The sequence below is a fragment of the Lactuca virosa genome, chromosome 3 (assembly GCF_052849685.1).
Source record: "Lactuca virosa cultivar CGN04683 chromosome 3, Lactuca_virosa_CGN04683_v6, whole genome shotgun sequence".
NCBI classification, from domain to species: domain Eukaryota; kingdom Viridiplantae; phylum Streptophyta; class Magnoliopsida; order Asterales; family Asteraceae; genus Lactuca; species Lactuca virosa.
In genome coordinates, this window is record NC_136428.1 from 143,141,904 (window position 1) to 143,157,123 (window position 15,220).

The following is a 15,220-nucleotide window of genomic DNA, read 5'->3' on the forward strand; positions in this document are numbered from 1 at the left end:
ACTTTACCTTGAGTGGTAAGTAGAGTTATGTGACAGAGTATCTTGTATGCTATGTATGTGATGTGTTGCACTGCATTATTTCTATGTGATTTATGCTGTGTGTATTCCAGAGTTTACAGAGTTAGGACCGGAAGGTCCACAGAGCTAGGACCAGAGGGTCCACAGAGTTAGGGCCAGTAGGCCCACAGAGTTATAGCCTCGAGTGGCTAATATGTGTTATATGTGGTATTTTGGGGAACTCACTAAGCTTTGTGCTTACCGTGTTATGTGTTATGTGTTTCAGTTATCTCAGAGGATCTCGGGAAAGCACCGGCTTGATTGTACACACCAGAGAGAGAGTTATGTTTTGAGGATCCTGGATTACTAATGGAGTTGTGTTTGTAATTTGAATAAATGAGATTTCGATACAATATGCTATGAAAAGTATGCGATTTTAGAATGAAAAATTTGTTTGAAAAATTACGGTGTTACAAGTTGGTATCAGAGCCTTGGTTTGAGGGACTCGGATGCACCTTCGGGCGTATCTGAACTCAAACTGAGGATTTGAGGAAATTTTTCATAAAAGAAACAATTTTTCTAAAAAGAGTAAAAGATTTTTGAGAAAATCAGAACGGAGCAGTGTGTACGATCAGCCAGCGCCCGAACGGTGATTTTCCAAAATACCCTTACATTATGTGTTATGAGATATTATGTGATATGCTATGCATGCTAGAGATAGGCTAGGTATTTCATATTTTAGGACTAGAGTGGCCTGATTTGTGATGCCTTAGCCTAGGAGTTGTTGTTATATGTGATGTGCCTCGAGTATATGCTGAGTATGAGTATCCAGCAGGAATCCTTTTAGAGAGGGATCTGAGTAGAGGAGTAATCTAGGAGAGATACCTAGATGAGTATTTGAGGAGCCTGCTGAGAGAGTAGTCAGATGCCCGCGCGGGGTAAAGTTGCTTGAGTTCGGTGATATCCTTTGAGTATGAGGAGAGCAAGTGGGTAATAACCCAGAGTGGTTTTACATGTTGGTAGAGATTATTCGATGCCCGAATGCTGCTTGCTTCGTGCTTTGTGGAACTCTTGATGATGGGAGTCACCTACTAAGTGAATATGACGATATTCAGGAGGTAGATGGCTGGCATCATAAGGAGTTCTTCAGCAGCTGATGGCGGAGAAGTGTGAGAACCTAGGAAGAGCCTAGGAAAGGGTGACCCTAGTCAGATGAGTATGCTGACAGAGTAGAGCATTTCGTAGAGGAGCGAACACACGTGACAGGATTGGTGATCGAGAAGGTTGAGCAACTATTTAGGAACTCGGGGATGGTCCGTGCAGAAAGTATGGGTAGATGTGGCAGGTAGTATGGGCCCGTACTACTGAAAGCAGAGGACCCATACTCGATACAGGGAACATTCCGGAGGATCTAAGTAGCAGATCGAGAGGTGATTTCATGGTTCGAGTATCATGATTTGTAGCAGACCGAGAGGTGATTTCGTGGTTCGAGTACCATGATTTGTAGCAGATCGAGAGGTGATTTCATGGTTTGAGTATCATGATTTGTAGCGGATCGAGAGGTGATTTCATGGTTCGAGTACCATGATCTGTAGCAAATCGAGAGGTGATTTCGTGGTTTGAGTACCATGATTTGTAGCAGATCGAGAGGTGATTTCATGGTTCGAGTACCATGATTTGTAGCAGATCGAGAGGTGATGTCATGGTTCGAGTACCATGATTCGTAGCAGATTAAGAAGAGATAACATGGTTCGGGTACCATGATTCGTAGCGGATTAAGAAGAGATAACATGGTTCGTGTACCATGATTCATAGCAGATCGAGAGGTGACCACATGGTTCGAGTACCATGACCCGTGGCAGTTAGTGTTATTGGTTCTACCAGTTATTCCGTGGTGATTGGTTAGACCGAGATCAGAGGTGAAAGAGTATGGGGCTAGAGGGCCATCATGAATGAGTGTTGGTGAAGCATCCCTTAAAAGGGAAATCGAGTTAGCTCCGAGGGATTGTTGGTGAGATGCCAATTGGAGTCGCAAGACTCAAGAATGAGTAGAGATGGCGGTTATGGAGGATTACGAAATGAGTTGAGCAATCAGCCGATGGTGGAGATGTCAGTTTCTGTGACCTGAGCGGTGTTATTTCTGTTCCTGTGGGAAACAGGAGATGTATTGAGATTTTCGGTTTCCAAGGCTGGGGGTGAGCCCTGTGGGGTAGCTTTGGTTACGATCTTTCATCAGAGTATTTTGGGCAGTATGTCTGCCGAGAGGTAATGTTAGAGCTGTTGGGTTATGAGCATTCTAACACTCCTAAGTGTACATGCAACCCTAAATACCTTGGATCTATGTTTTCTCTATTATACATACAATTATGAACATCCAAGGTATTATCCTAATCTAGCATACAAAATAATAAATATAACAAGATAGAATACATACCTCTTTGATGTAGAATGTCTTCATAAAGCTTGAGTGCCTAGTGCCCCAAGTGTGACACCTCAAATGGTTCACACAACACCAAATACACTTGGAATAACTTGAGAGAAACTTGAACACTCCTTGAAATCGTCTAGCCCTCACACTCACACATTAGTGCACGATTTCTTGAGCCATGGGATTCTTTTATATGGTGGCTATTAGGGTTACACCATGTAACTCATAACTTTACCCATTCCTTATGCTCCATGGATTTTAACCTCGATGGAGTATCCATGGGTCACCCCATGGACTTAGTCCAACATAAGGAATCTTGGGTCACAAGCCCACATATATAAGAATGAATGATTTACACAATCAACCCATATATTTAATTAGTCTCCTTTTGATCACTTAATTAATTCCAAATTAATTCTTGATCAATACTAATTAAATAAAGTTATTAATATATTAGAACTTATAATATATTAACCAACCTTAAGTGTTATTTCTCTCATTATAGTCTATCCAAATGCATGATGCCATGCAACCCAAATGGACCATGCCGGGTCGGGTTAAGTCTTACCAATTATAGTTATGGACTTAGACATTAATCCAACAGTCTCCCACTTGGATAAGTCTAAAACTATTATTGCGTATGACTTCAGGAACCGATCAGCAATCGTAGCTCTCAAAAGCTTCTGTCGAACTCTGACCTTGTCGATGAACTCTGACCTTTGTCAATGACTTGTCCATTAGATAAGGGATCATATATTCCTCCATTCTAGATATCATATGGACTGAGACATGGATTATCAATCATTCTCTCTGTCCATTTGTTGTTTCCCGATTTCCGATTCATGATGACTGACTGATTGAACAAATCAAATCAGTCCTGGCTTGGCCAAGCACTCACATGTATCATCTTTAAATCATCGAGGGGCCCACAAATATCGCTTTTATCCCGAAGGTAAAAGGAATGGATAAACTTCGACTCATATGGCTTGTTCTACTACTTGTTGAATCATACATAAAGGCACGTTTTATAACATCGAGTTACCAATGCGTTTTCGTGCAATCAATGTATAACCAACTCATAGTAACAACTCATATCTCTAGGTTTGAAGAATATAAGATATTATTGTCTCATGATCACTCGTGATAAAATCCATGAAGTGATTCAAATGAGCGCGGGTTGAATCCAATACTCAGAACTTATGAGCACTCATGAGTGTTGTAGCACCACTTTGTCCACCAACTTGGACCTCTACAAACCAACCCATGACAGTCTTGATTCATATCTACTTCCAACATATGACCGACTGTGGATGGTTTGAATAACTTAATCATTCAGGAAGAGCGACTTAGTTATTCTGGAAGTCAAAACATGCAAAGTGAAACACAAGAATAAATGAATCAAATATGGTATCAAACCCTATGAATATAAATAAACACTTTTATTTATCACCATACTGCTTACTCATTATTTATTGTTTCGGTTTTATCAACTTTATACTTGAATTTAAAACAATAGTTGTCCCATGCTCCAAGCATGTACACTATGTTTTCTAAACACTAGTCATGCCATACACCAAGTATGCATACTATGTTTGTCTATGATCTTTACTTTGTAAAATAGATCAATTGAACATCACTCCAATGATCCTCTTTTCACAGTCCAAAATCCTTACTGCAAATGCAAGAATTCCAAATTCATGCCATTTACTGAAATCTGTTAGATTCTAAACTTATATGCATTGATCCTCTTAATGATTATGCACAAAGTCAGAAAGACTTGACAACAATCATTACAGAGCATTCCAAAGGAGATCAGCTCCTTGGAAACATCCTTCTTTCATTAAGTTTCCTAATCTTACACAGATTGAATAATTTCTAACTTTGAAACATTTCCATATTCCATTTTGACTATCACTTCTGAACAAGAGTTGCCTCCTTACAGATTATGTCAATATGGTCCTTCCAGAATTAACATTATACTTCCAACTGTCTTTGAGCAACCAATCTTTGGTAAACCTTAGATTGTCCTCGACAATTGCTTAATCATTTTAGTCATATCCAATTCTAGACCTTTTCCCTTCATAATGCCCCAGGCATTTGGAAAATTTTAGAAAGGATGAATATAGCACATGTAATCGATCCTATATCCGAAGCATATGGGACACGATTCATGATGTCTCACATAAAGACTAAACCAGTCTTTTGCTATAATATTTCCATTTCAATTTGCCAAGTTCTCAAAATTCAGATTATGAAAAGGGATGTCGTAATCATAATCGAATTTTACAACGCAAATAATGGACCCATATATAGAATTTCCTTATGTTGAGCCATTCCAACATGAAATTCATATATATATCCTTGATTAAATACGATTAAAATCTCAATCTAAGCTTTTTAGAATTGAAATGAAGTATAATTTCCTCTCCCTTAATTATAGCAAAACAACTTTTTCAACCCCTGCAACCTCACGAATTGAAACTTTTGTTTTCTATAATTAACATTACTAACTTGCAACCTTTGTCATAATTATCATGCTCCCACTAACATGATGATTATTAGCATAACACTTATGCTCCCACTAGCTTTGACATGTACTCAGAAATCAGCTGACTTTCTTACCAAAGTTCAGATTTCTGATACTATATTGTTTTGATAAAACTTTATCAAAATCATACACCTCTCTTAGATAGCTCACATGTGTGTCTAAACAATTTTAGAACTATGAAAAGGGATGTCGTAATCATAGTCTCAATTGTTTAGACCTTTGCCACTTCTCACAAGTCCATGTTAGTGTGCCGGTAAACCACACATGCTCCACTAACGACTTTGAGAATGCAAATATCACAATTGCTATCTAGCTAAAATCTACTTAGTGAAAGTGTTTCCTCACCATCATTTTCATGAATCGGAGAGAAAACTTATGACACTTAGATTTAATATTGTATGTGTTCTTATCCATGTGAATTTGTCAAAACCATAATCACAAGACAAGGTTAGTGACAAATCCAAACTCATATTGATTAAACTTGTGCAATCTTAAATTCTTGCCATTTGGCAGCTCAGGTGCCTGCCATTGCTTCCAAGTAGTTGTGCAACCAATTGAGAACTCTTAGAACTCCTATGCAAAGCCAACTTGAATAGGCACAAAAATTTCAACACGATAGGTTATAAACCTCAAGTCGTGTGCTAGTGAAGGACTTTAGGTTTTAATCTTGATTAAGTCTTGAAACTTTCAAGAGCTTTAAGACTCCCACTGTCCTCTTGACATATAAGACTCCCTTGTCAAATATTCAAGAGATAGTGCGGATTCTTTATCAAGACTAACACTTTACACAATTGGCCTAAGTTGGTCTCTGTTTTATCCAAAACATCACAACTTACCAATTTCAAATGTACAAGAGTAGATAACCTTTTACTCTTACATTTGACTAGTGTTAACAAACCCTCTTTAAGATATGTCACTCAAGTTACAATCTTGGAGTATGACTCTAAGAATTGTTTTGGAACGAAGTATGACTCATCTTTTTAATTTAACCATTTCAACAATTCATGACTCATCTTCTTGACTTTAGAGGACCAATTGTGATATGGTATCTTAATCATTAAGATGATCATAAACATGATACTAAAGTACTCTCCCATCTTTTCAGATTTAAGAAACTTTTATCTTTCTGCCATACTTTGATTCTTCTTATTTGTTCTGTCTCACATTGAAACTTCTCCAATGCTACAGACTTATACTTAAACTTATAAGTGTAACCATATTTACTAAACTTAAGTAAATCATGACGAATAGTCTTCTTGATCTTTTGTGGTGGACTTGACCAGTGCACAAGAATGTGTAATCGATCCCTTAGTCCTTTCCTTATTCACATAAGGAATTAGTCTTAATTTTCCAAGCTGAAAGTTCTCATTCATCATACTATACAACTTGCATGATTCCAAGTTTCGGTCCAATTGAACCTTGGGTGATGAGAATTTTTCCTTATTTGGTAATATTAGACACTACCACAACCGAAAGAATCAAATCCATTTTTCCAATATTGCTATCAATGGAATCTTATAAGCAACAACTTTTCACAAATGCCATTGTAAGGATACTTAAAATAAATAAAATCAAAACCTTTTTCTTTTATTTTAAAACTTTGCGGAAAAACTTATCCTTACAATCCATATGAAAACCTTGTTGTTATCTATTCCTAAGCAATATAAATATCATAACTCTTAAGTAATAGCCCAAAATTCTGATCACCGAACCATGCGATTGAAATCCATCTTCGCGATCAGAATCAGCATGTACTTAATAGAGTTAGACAATGGACTTTACCTGAAGTAGAGCCAAACTTATTGACTTTAACATCCTTAGGTAAATTTGGCAGCTTCGTAACCAATGCCCCTTCCTTTGGCAATAGTTACCTATGGATCCTTGATAATGGGACTATCTCAGACTTCGCCTCTCTCTTTACCATTGGGTCAACAGAGTTGACTATGGCCGATCCCTTTCCATTGGGAAGAGAGAGCTTTACTGGATATCCAATGTCATCATTGTCAATGTCCATAGCGTTTTAGGAAGTTGATCTTAGCAAATAGATAAGATCATTAAGGGTCTTGTCTTAGTCTGTTTCATAGGATTCCCAAAAGAACTCACTATGTGACTTAGAAAGTAGTTGAGCCATCAACTTTCTCAAGACTTTGACACCCAACTCTCCCGGCTTGTCAATATGTGAATACATCTCCAAGATGTGATCACACCTAGACCTTGCCTTGCCAATAGGGCTTGAGTGACCTTAAACCTTTTTAGGAACTTGTGGGTTAGGGAGAATAATTGGAGGAGGTGAAAGAAGTATGATATCCATGGGACATCATCTTCATTTAGGAAAGCTTGTTTCAAGAGATTTGGGAAGATCATAAATGTCTAGACCAGACATCTTTTTGGGAGATATTCAAGATAGTTGATTTAAAGTCCTTAATATGACACCCAATATGAAATATTAAGGCTAGGACCCAACAAACTATTTTATAACTTAGAAGAGGGATGCCGTAATCCAAGCTATAAAATATTTGAAGTTAGGTGAATGACGATTCACCAATTTCCACCATGAAAAACGAAATAATTTATTAGGTTTTAATTGGATTTGAATATCCTAGATCTTTGAGATTCATTGAACTGTTCAAAGGCATGTTTCAATCTCGAGTGTGCCCTTCAGGTTTTGTGACTGGGATGCCGAGGATCACAAAACAAGGTGTGAATAACCATGCAAATATACTTGGTACCCTTAATATTTACCCCTTAATCAGTGTGCCGGTTAACCACACACGCTCCACCGATACTATGATAAATATTAAGTTACCCTTTCCCTACCTTGTTAGGTCCAGGTTAGTGTGCCGGTTAACCACACACGCTCCACTAACGACTTAAGCAAGGTGCAAAGTGTAATTTCATGGGTTAGCACCAAATTCATATTTTCCTAAGTAACTAAGATTGGGTATTAATAAGAGTTTAGTTACTTAGTATTTATCATTAATACTTTTAACGAAAGGAGAATTATAGTCCTTGTCCTACCCGTTCGGCTAACGACCCTCCACCAGTCAAGGAAGCGGTGGGTGAGAGTGGACACCCATTAAACTGCCATTTTCTAGGCAGTAACCTTATACCCCCCTTATAGACCGGCTTCGTGAATGAGGCCTACTAACGGTAAGACTGACTTTACTCTTATACATATATATAAATATTATTAACTTATAATATTATAAAGTATAAGGGTTGAATTTTAACTTTTAAAATTCTAAGGGCTAACTTGGAATTAAAGTATTCATAAGTGAAAACTTTTTCAAATTCCAAAACTTGAGGGCAAGTTTTGAAACTATTCAAAACTAATTAATTCCATAACTTATGAGTTTAAAGTAGTTTTAATTAAAAAAAAAAAAAAAACTCTTCAAGTTCCATAACTTGAGGACAAGTTATGGAAGACTTTAAACTAATTAATAAAAAAAAATAACTTTTTTTTTATTGTAACTTATGGAACTAATTAAGGTTACACTTTTTTTTAATTTAATGAAGAGACTCTTGAACCTCCATAACTTGAGGACAAGTTATGGAGTCATAAAACCATTTAATTAGAACTAGACTCTTCATTTTGTAACCTTTGCCAACTTTTATGAGTTTTATGATTCTTAAATGTGACTTTTCATATAACTTGAGGACAAGTTACAAAAACACACTTTGGAATCAACTCTTAGATTAAAATGGATTGAAAACAACTATTTCACACAACTTTTCTATTAATCTAAGAACCTCATAAGAACAAGATAATTCAAATCATCAATCTTCAAGAAATTAGCATGAACATACAAACTAATACAAATCTTGAAATTATGACAATTATCTTAGAAATTGGATTAGCATGAACATTACCACATCAAAAACAAGTTTATAAGTCCAAAAACATCTTAGGGTAATGTTCCTAGTCCAATTCCAGCCAAAACAATCGAATATATGCATCCAACTCGATTTTTCAGCTACTTTTGCAAGTATAACAAGAAAACAAACCTGGCTCTGATACCACTGTTGGGTTATGAGCATTCTAACACTCCTAAGTGTACATGCAACCCTAAATACCTTGGATCTATGTTTTCTCTATTATACATACAATTATGAACATCCAAGGTATTATCCTAATCTAGCATACAAAATAATAAATATAACAAGATAGAATACATACCTCTTTGATGTAGAATGTCTCATAAAGCTTGAGTGCCTAGTGCCCCAAGTGTGACACCTCAAATGGTTCACACAACACCAAATACACTTGGAATAACTTGAGAGAAACTTGAACACTCCTTGAAATCGTCTAGCCCTCACACTCACACATTAGTGCACGATTTCTTGAGCCATGGGATTCTTTTATATGGTGGCTATTAGGGTTACACCATGTAACTCATAACTTTACCCATTCCTTATGCTCCATGGATTTTAACCTCCATGGAGTATCCATGGGTCACCCCATAGACTTAGTCCAACATAAGGAATCTTGGATCACAAGCCCAAATATATAAGAATGAATGATTTACACAATCAACCCATATATTTAATTAGTCTCCTTTTGATCACTTAATTAATTCCAAATTAATTCTTGATCAATACTAATTAAATAACGTTATTAATATATTAGAACTTATAATATATTAACCAACCTTAAGTGTTATTTCTCTCATTATAGTCTATCCAAATGCATGATGCCATGCAACCCAAATGGACCATGTCGGGTCGGGTCAAGTCTTACCAATTATAGTTTTGGACTTAGACATTAATCCAACAAGAGCATGAGCAGGTTGTCAGCGGGGACTGAGATGATTAAGGACAAGGATACACCCTAATTGAGCATAGTAGGGCATGTATTAGCTACAACGGCAGACGATCAAGAAGAGGATATTGGAGCGGTGGCTCTTATTGTCTATGATGAGTATCGAGTGTGGTAATGAGGACCCCATGCTTATTACAACCCACGTAATGGAACGTTGGTTGAAGAGTCAAGGATGAGGAAAATGTTAGTTCGTTATTTTCAGACTGAGAGTCAGGGTTGCGACTGGACAGTTGAGATGTCCGGTAGTGGGACGGTATGAGATTCTGAATGACTAGAGGAAGTCATGATGAGAAGTTTCTGAGGATTTCATCAGAGATTCGAGGTATTTAGAATTGCTTGACCTCCATCGGGGGGATTATCGAGCATTGCGTATCACCTTCCAAGAGTAGGTGCAATGTTATTGGTAAAAACAGTATGTGGGCTAGATGGTTGGCGAACCAATTGGTGATGGTTCGAACCCTGAGTGGGGGAGAACCGGGTACTTTTGAGGAGATCAGAGATTTGTTCAAGAACGGTTAGAGAACTGGATAAAGAGGCCTGTGGTGCGGATTCCTGAGACCAGGGTTATTGGTGGTCAAGGAGAGATGCAGAGTGAGATAGTGCATGTGGTACGCGTTTGAGAAAGGATGAGTGTCTCCACGGAAAGTGGCCGTTGGTCGGAGACCTTGTGATAGTTAGGAATCCTTCAAGGTTAAAATGGTGAATTCGAGGTGGTTGGCTTGTGAGGGTAGTTCGACGGTTGAGAATTTCTGGTTCAGAGTATGGTCTATCATATGCAGTATGGGAAGGGAAGAAGTTGATTGGGAAACCAACTTCAGGGTCGTTATGAGTATTCTTGCATGAGATTTGAGCAATAGAGAAGGAAGTTTCGGATTGTCAACTTCGTGTTCTGAGTTGTTGGCAATTTCTCCGTGTTTTAAATTGGGGGATGGAGTATTCTGGGGTTACAAGTGGCACGAGAGAAAGACCGGATGTGAGGTTCCGAGGAAGCAATGCGGTATCTGAGTATGATGCCATGAGTATGAGATCAGTGGTAGAGTCAAGACACTGCCAGGCGTTGTGATGGTATTCCGGGGTATCCGAGTTTAATGTCCTAAAATCTCGGATTATTTTGAGTTTGAGTTTGAGATGGCGAGTGATGTATCAAGTGTCTATGGTTCCAGTGGGGGCCCTTCAGCTAATTGACATCAAATGGATTTATTTGAGAATGTGAATTGCAGCGAGAAAAAGAGGTTTTGTCACGACGGTGGTCGTCCGAAGTAGTGGTGCTTAGCCCGGATGGGTGTGTGTGTACCTATCTATGCTGGGCCGCAGAGCATGAGTTAATGATCGCAGTATGGTGTCAACCTGAGGATGAGATGGTGAAGTGGTAAGAGTAAGTACGGTAAGATTGCAGGGAGCTGCAGTGTCAATGAGTCAGTGCAGAGAGGTGTGGTGATGCTACGGGGAGCTGTAGTACTCACTATTCAGTGAGAGGGTATGGTGATGCTACGGGGAGACGTAGTACTCACTATTTAGTGAGAGGTTGTGGTGATGCTACGGGGAGCCATAGTACTCACTATTCAGTGAGAGGTTGTGGTGATGCTACGGGGAGCCGTAGTACTCACTATTCAGTGAGAGGTTGTGGTGATGCTACGGGGAGCCGTAGTACTCACTAATCAGTGAGGGGTGTGGTGATGCTACGGGGAGCCGTAGTACTCACTATTCAGTGAGAGGTCGTTGTGATACTGCAGGGAGCCGTAGTACCCACTAGTCAGCGAGAGAATGTTGTGATGAAGTGCTCTCTGATCAGATCTTGACGCAGAAGAGTTTTAGGCTTGGGTAGCCCTAATATTGAGTGTGTGGAAGCCTGGGGTCGAACCAGGGGCGAGACTGGGGTCTCCATAATTGTCGGGAATCGTTATATTCTGAATTGAGTAGTGGTTTTCGCAACCAAAGGGAAGTGGATAAATGAGGAACGCATGGGTTGTGGGTCATGACTCATGAGTTGAGTGGTTCGTTGGGACGAGTGGTTCCAACTCTGTGCCGGATCAGACTCTCGAGTTGAGTTCGATTCTAGTGGTGTATTGAGTAGGCAGAATGAGATTCCGGATACAGAAATGAATTTCGTTTGGAAGGGGGTATTGGTTCCATCTGGTGCCTTAGACCTGAGTGGGTCAATTCGTTGGTATGAGAAAACAGCGAAACGCATGGAACCAATGAGCAGTAGACGGCAGAGGTCGAGAGTGAGTCGAATTTCGTATTCGCTTGAGGTGAAGCGAACTTCGTGACTTGTGTGTCACACAGGGCAGAGATAATTGCATTGATAAGGAAGTCAGTGAGGCATTTTGGTACACGCAATAGGTAACCTTTGGGGGTTCAATTTCTGGATCGGGAGATGACCTGGTGCTCAGTCTTGAAAGGGATATTGAAAAGGGAGCTGAGGTTTATGTTTGTCAGATGCCGGGGGACGCTTCTGAACAAGCATAGTCATTGTTCGTGTCTGAGGACATGGTGTTGAGGCTTCGTTGTTCAGAGGGGTTGTGATTGCAGTGCAGTGGATGAGTCCCTGGTGTGATGTGACCCTTCCACTCCTTGGTATATGATCTGGATTGTTTATCATGTCTGGGACGAGTGATCGGTAGCCAGTTTTGGGCATGGAATGTTTTATCGGTTCCCACTAGAGAATCAGAGGGGCAGTGAGCTATCGGGGTTTGTTATTTGAGGAGCGAATAACGTGGTGACATCTGGAGAGGGCGGTCTGGCTGTGTGTCAGGCTATTAGAGTTCCAGATTCTTGAGAGTCCGAAGGGGCAGCATAGTGGCAGATGGGTCTGTCCTTTTCCAGGGAGGAGTTCCTGTTTGGATTCAGGTGCCCAGAGAGGAAGATAGTTGTGTGGTATGAGACCCTTTCGATGGTGCTGTTTGGTTATTGAATTAGATCTATATGTGGTGGAGGAGCGATTTCGAGGGCGAAATCTAATTCAAGTGGGGGAGAATTGTAACAACCGGATTTCCAGGGACATGATTGTGTATGTTAATCTTGAGATTTGAGGAGGGACTCGACGAGTTGAGGGACCAACTCGCCGAGTCGAGTCGAGATTGCCGCGTGGATTTAATGAGCGGACTCGACGAGTCCAAGGATGGACTCGCCGAGTAGGTATTGGGCAGAGAAAACCCTAAGTTCCGGGGTTGGAGCCTATTTAAAGGAACTTATGACCTTGGGTGCGCCTCATATCTCCTGTGAGAAACCCTAAATCGCCATTGGAGCCAAGGAAGAGTTCTTGTGATGAAATCAAGTAATTTTGGTGTGGTTTTTTGAAATGAAGTGAAGGGATTCAGCTTGAAGTACCAAAGGAGGTTGTTATTCTGAGACATCTAAGCAAGGATCTCCATTTTGAGGTAGTATTTATCCCCTTCCTTCTGTTTTTGTGTAAAATCCTTGAATCTAGGGTTTTCTTTACCCTTTCTTGGATTGTATATGATGCATATGAAGTCCCAATGTGGAATAAGCTTTAGATCTGGACCTTAAGAGGTCCAGAGAGTCCTAATCTTCCAGCTTTATGCAGTCCCTTTGGGGTTATGGATCTAGGTTGCCATTTTAGGAGCTATTTCTTCATATAAGGGCATAAGAAGGTTGCATGAGCTTAAATATTGAACCTTTACATGATTATTGGGTGTAAGAAGGTCAGATCTATAAGTTAGAGAAACAGATCTGGCCTCAGAAGGTCTTTTGAGTGTTGCCATGGAGGGAACTCGCCGAGTCCATATGGGGACTCGACGAGTCGAGTCGGGTTGCCCCGCGATTCGTGACCAGTGGTAACCCGTCAAGTGAAAGGTTAACTCGACGAGTCGAGTGAGGCTTTTGAGGATTCAGAGGACACGCACGGACTCGCCGAGTCACTCGAGTGCACTCGACGAGTCTGGTCAAAGTTTGACCGTTGACTAGAGTTGACTTCAGTTGACCTTGGGGTTTGGTTAAGCTGATTCAGGAGAGGTCAGAGAAGGGTAGAATGGTCTTCTACCCATTATTAGGGATAAGAACATGAGAGGATTTTGATTAGAGATGTTATCATTTTGATAGGAGGAGGCTAGGTCGGATTATCGAGCACGAGAGGGTATCCGACATCATGCGAGGTAAGTCTTCTCACTATACTTTACCTTGAGTGGTAAGTAGAGTTATGTGACAGAGTATCTTGTATGATATGTATGTGATGTGTTGCACTGCATTATTTCTATGTGATTTATGTTGTGTGTATTCCAGAGTTTATAGAGTTAGGACCGGAAGGTCCACAGAGCTAGGACCAGAGGGTCCACAGAGTTAGGGCCAATAGGCCCACATCGCTATAGCCTCGAGTGGCTAATATGTGTTATATGTGGTATTTTGGGGAACTCACTAAGCTTCGTGCTTACCGTGTTATGTGTTATGTGTTTCAGTTATCTCAGAGGATCTCGGGAAGGCACCGGCTTGATTGTACACACCAGAGAGAGAGTTATGTTTTGAGGATCCTGGATTACTAATGGAGTTGTGTTTGTAATTTGAATAAACGAGATTTCTATACAATATGCTATGAAAAGTATGCGATTTTAGAATGAAAAATTTGTTTGAAAAATTACGGTGTTACAGCTACTATCAAAGATCGGATGGTGTGGGTTGGTAGAATGATACTCTTAGACATAGTCCCAGAGGAGGTGCTGAGCAGGAGCAGTGGGATGGTATTCTATCTTTGATTCAAGATTTACAATTGCAATCGATTCCTGATAGGTTGGGTTGGATTATCAATGTTTCTGATAGCTTCTCTATTGCATCTACTCGACGGTGCATTGATGGTAGCTTACTTTACTCAGGAGGTGGTGAGACTTGGTGGAACAATTGGGTTCCTATCAAGACGAATGTTATTTTTGTGGAGGATTCGTTTACTTAGTTTTCCCACTAGAGAGAGACTTTTTTATGAGGGACTTCTGTTAGATTCTATTCTTTTCCCTATTTGTTCGTGTAGGGTGGAGACTGTTGAGCATTTATTTTTTGGGTGCTTTGAGTTGTGTGAGATCTGGACACGTGTTGCTACATGGTGGGGGATACATCTTCCAGATTCTCTTATCACGTGGTCAGACTCCGTTTCTATGAGAATTGGTCAACGAAAGGCTTTCGATGCTGTGGTCATAACTTGCTTTTGGTGCATTTGGAATTTAAGGAATTCCTCTATTTTGGAACGTCTATCCCTAGAAAATCACATGACATCCTCAAATTTTCAGAACCAATTACAACTTTTCTTTATGCATTTAAAATCATTTATTTATATTTGCGGAAAATCCTAGTACAAAAGATCATTTTGATTACAAATGTTTTTTCCAATATGTCAAAATCCTAAGGATATCATAATTAATACAGATACATAAGTTACAACATAAAGACCTGATGGTCCTCAATACTATTGCAAGCTATCTCT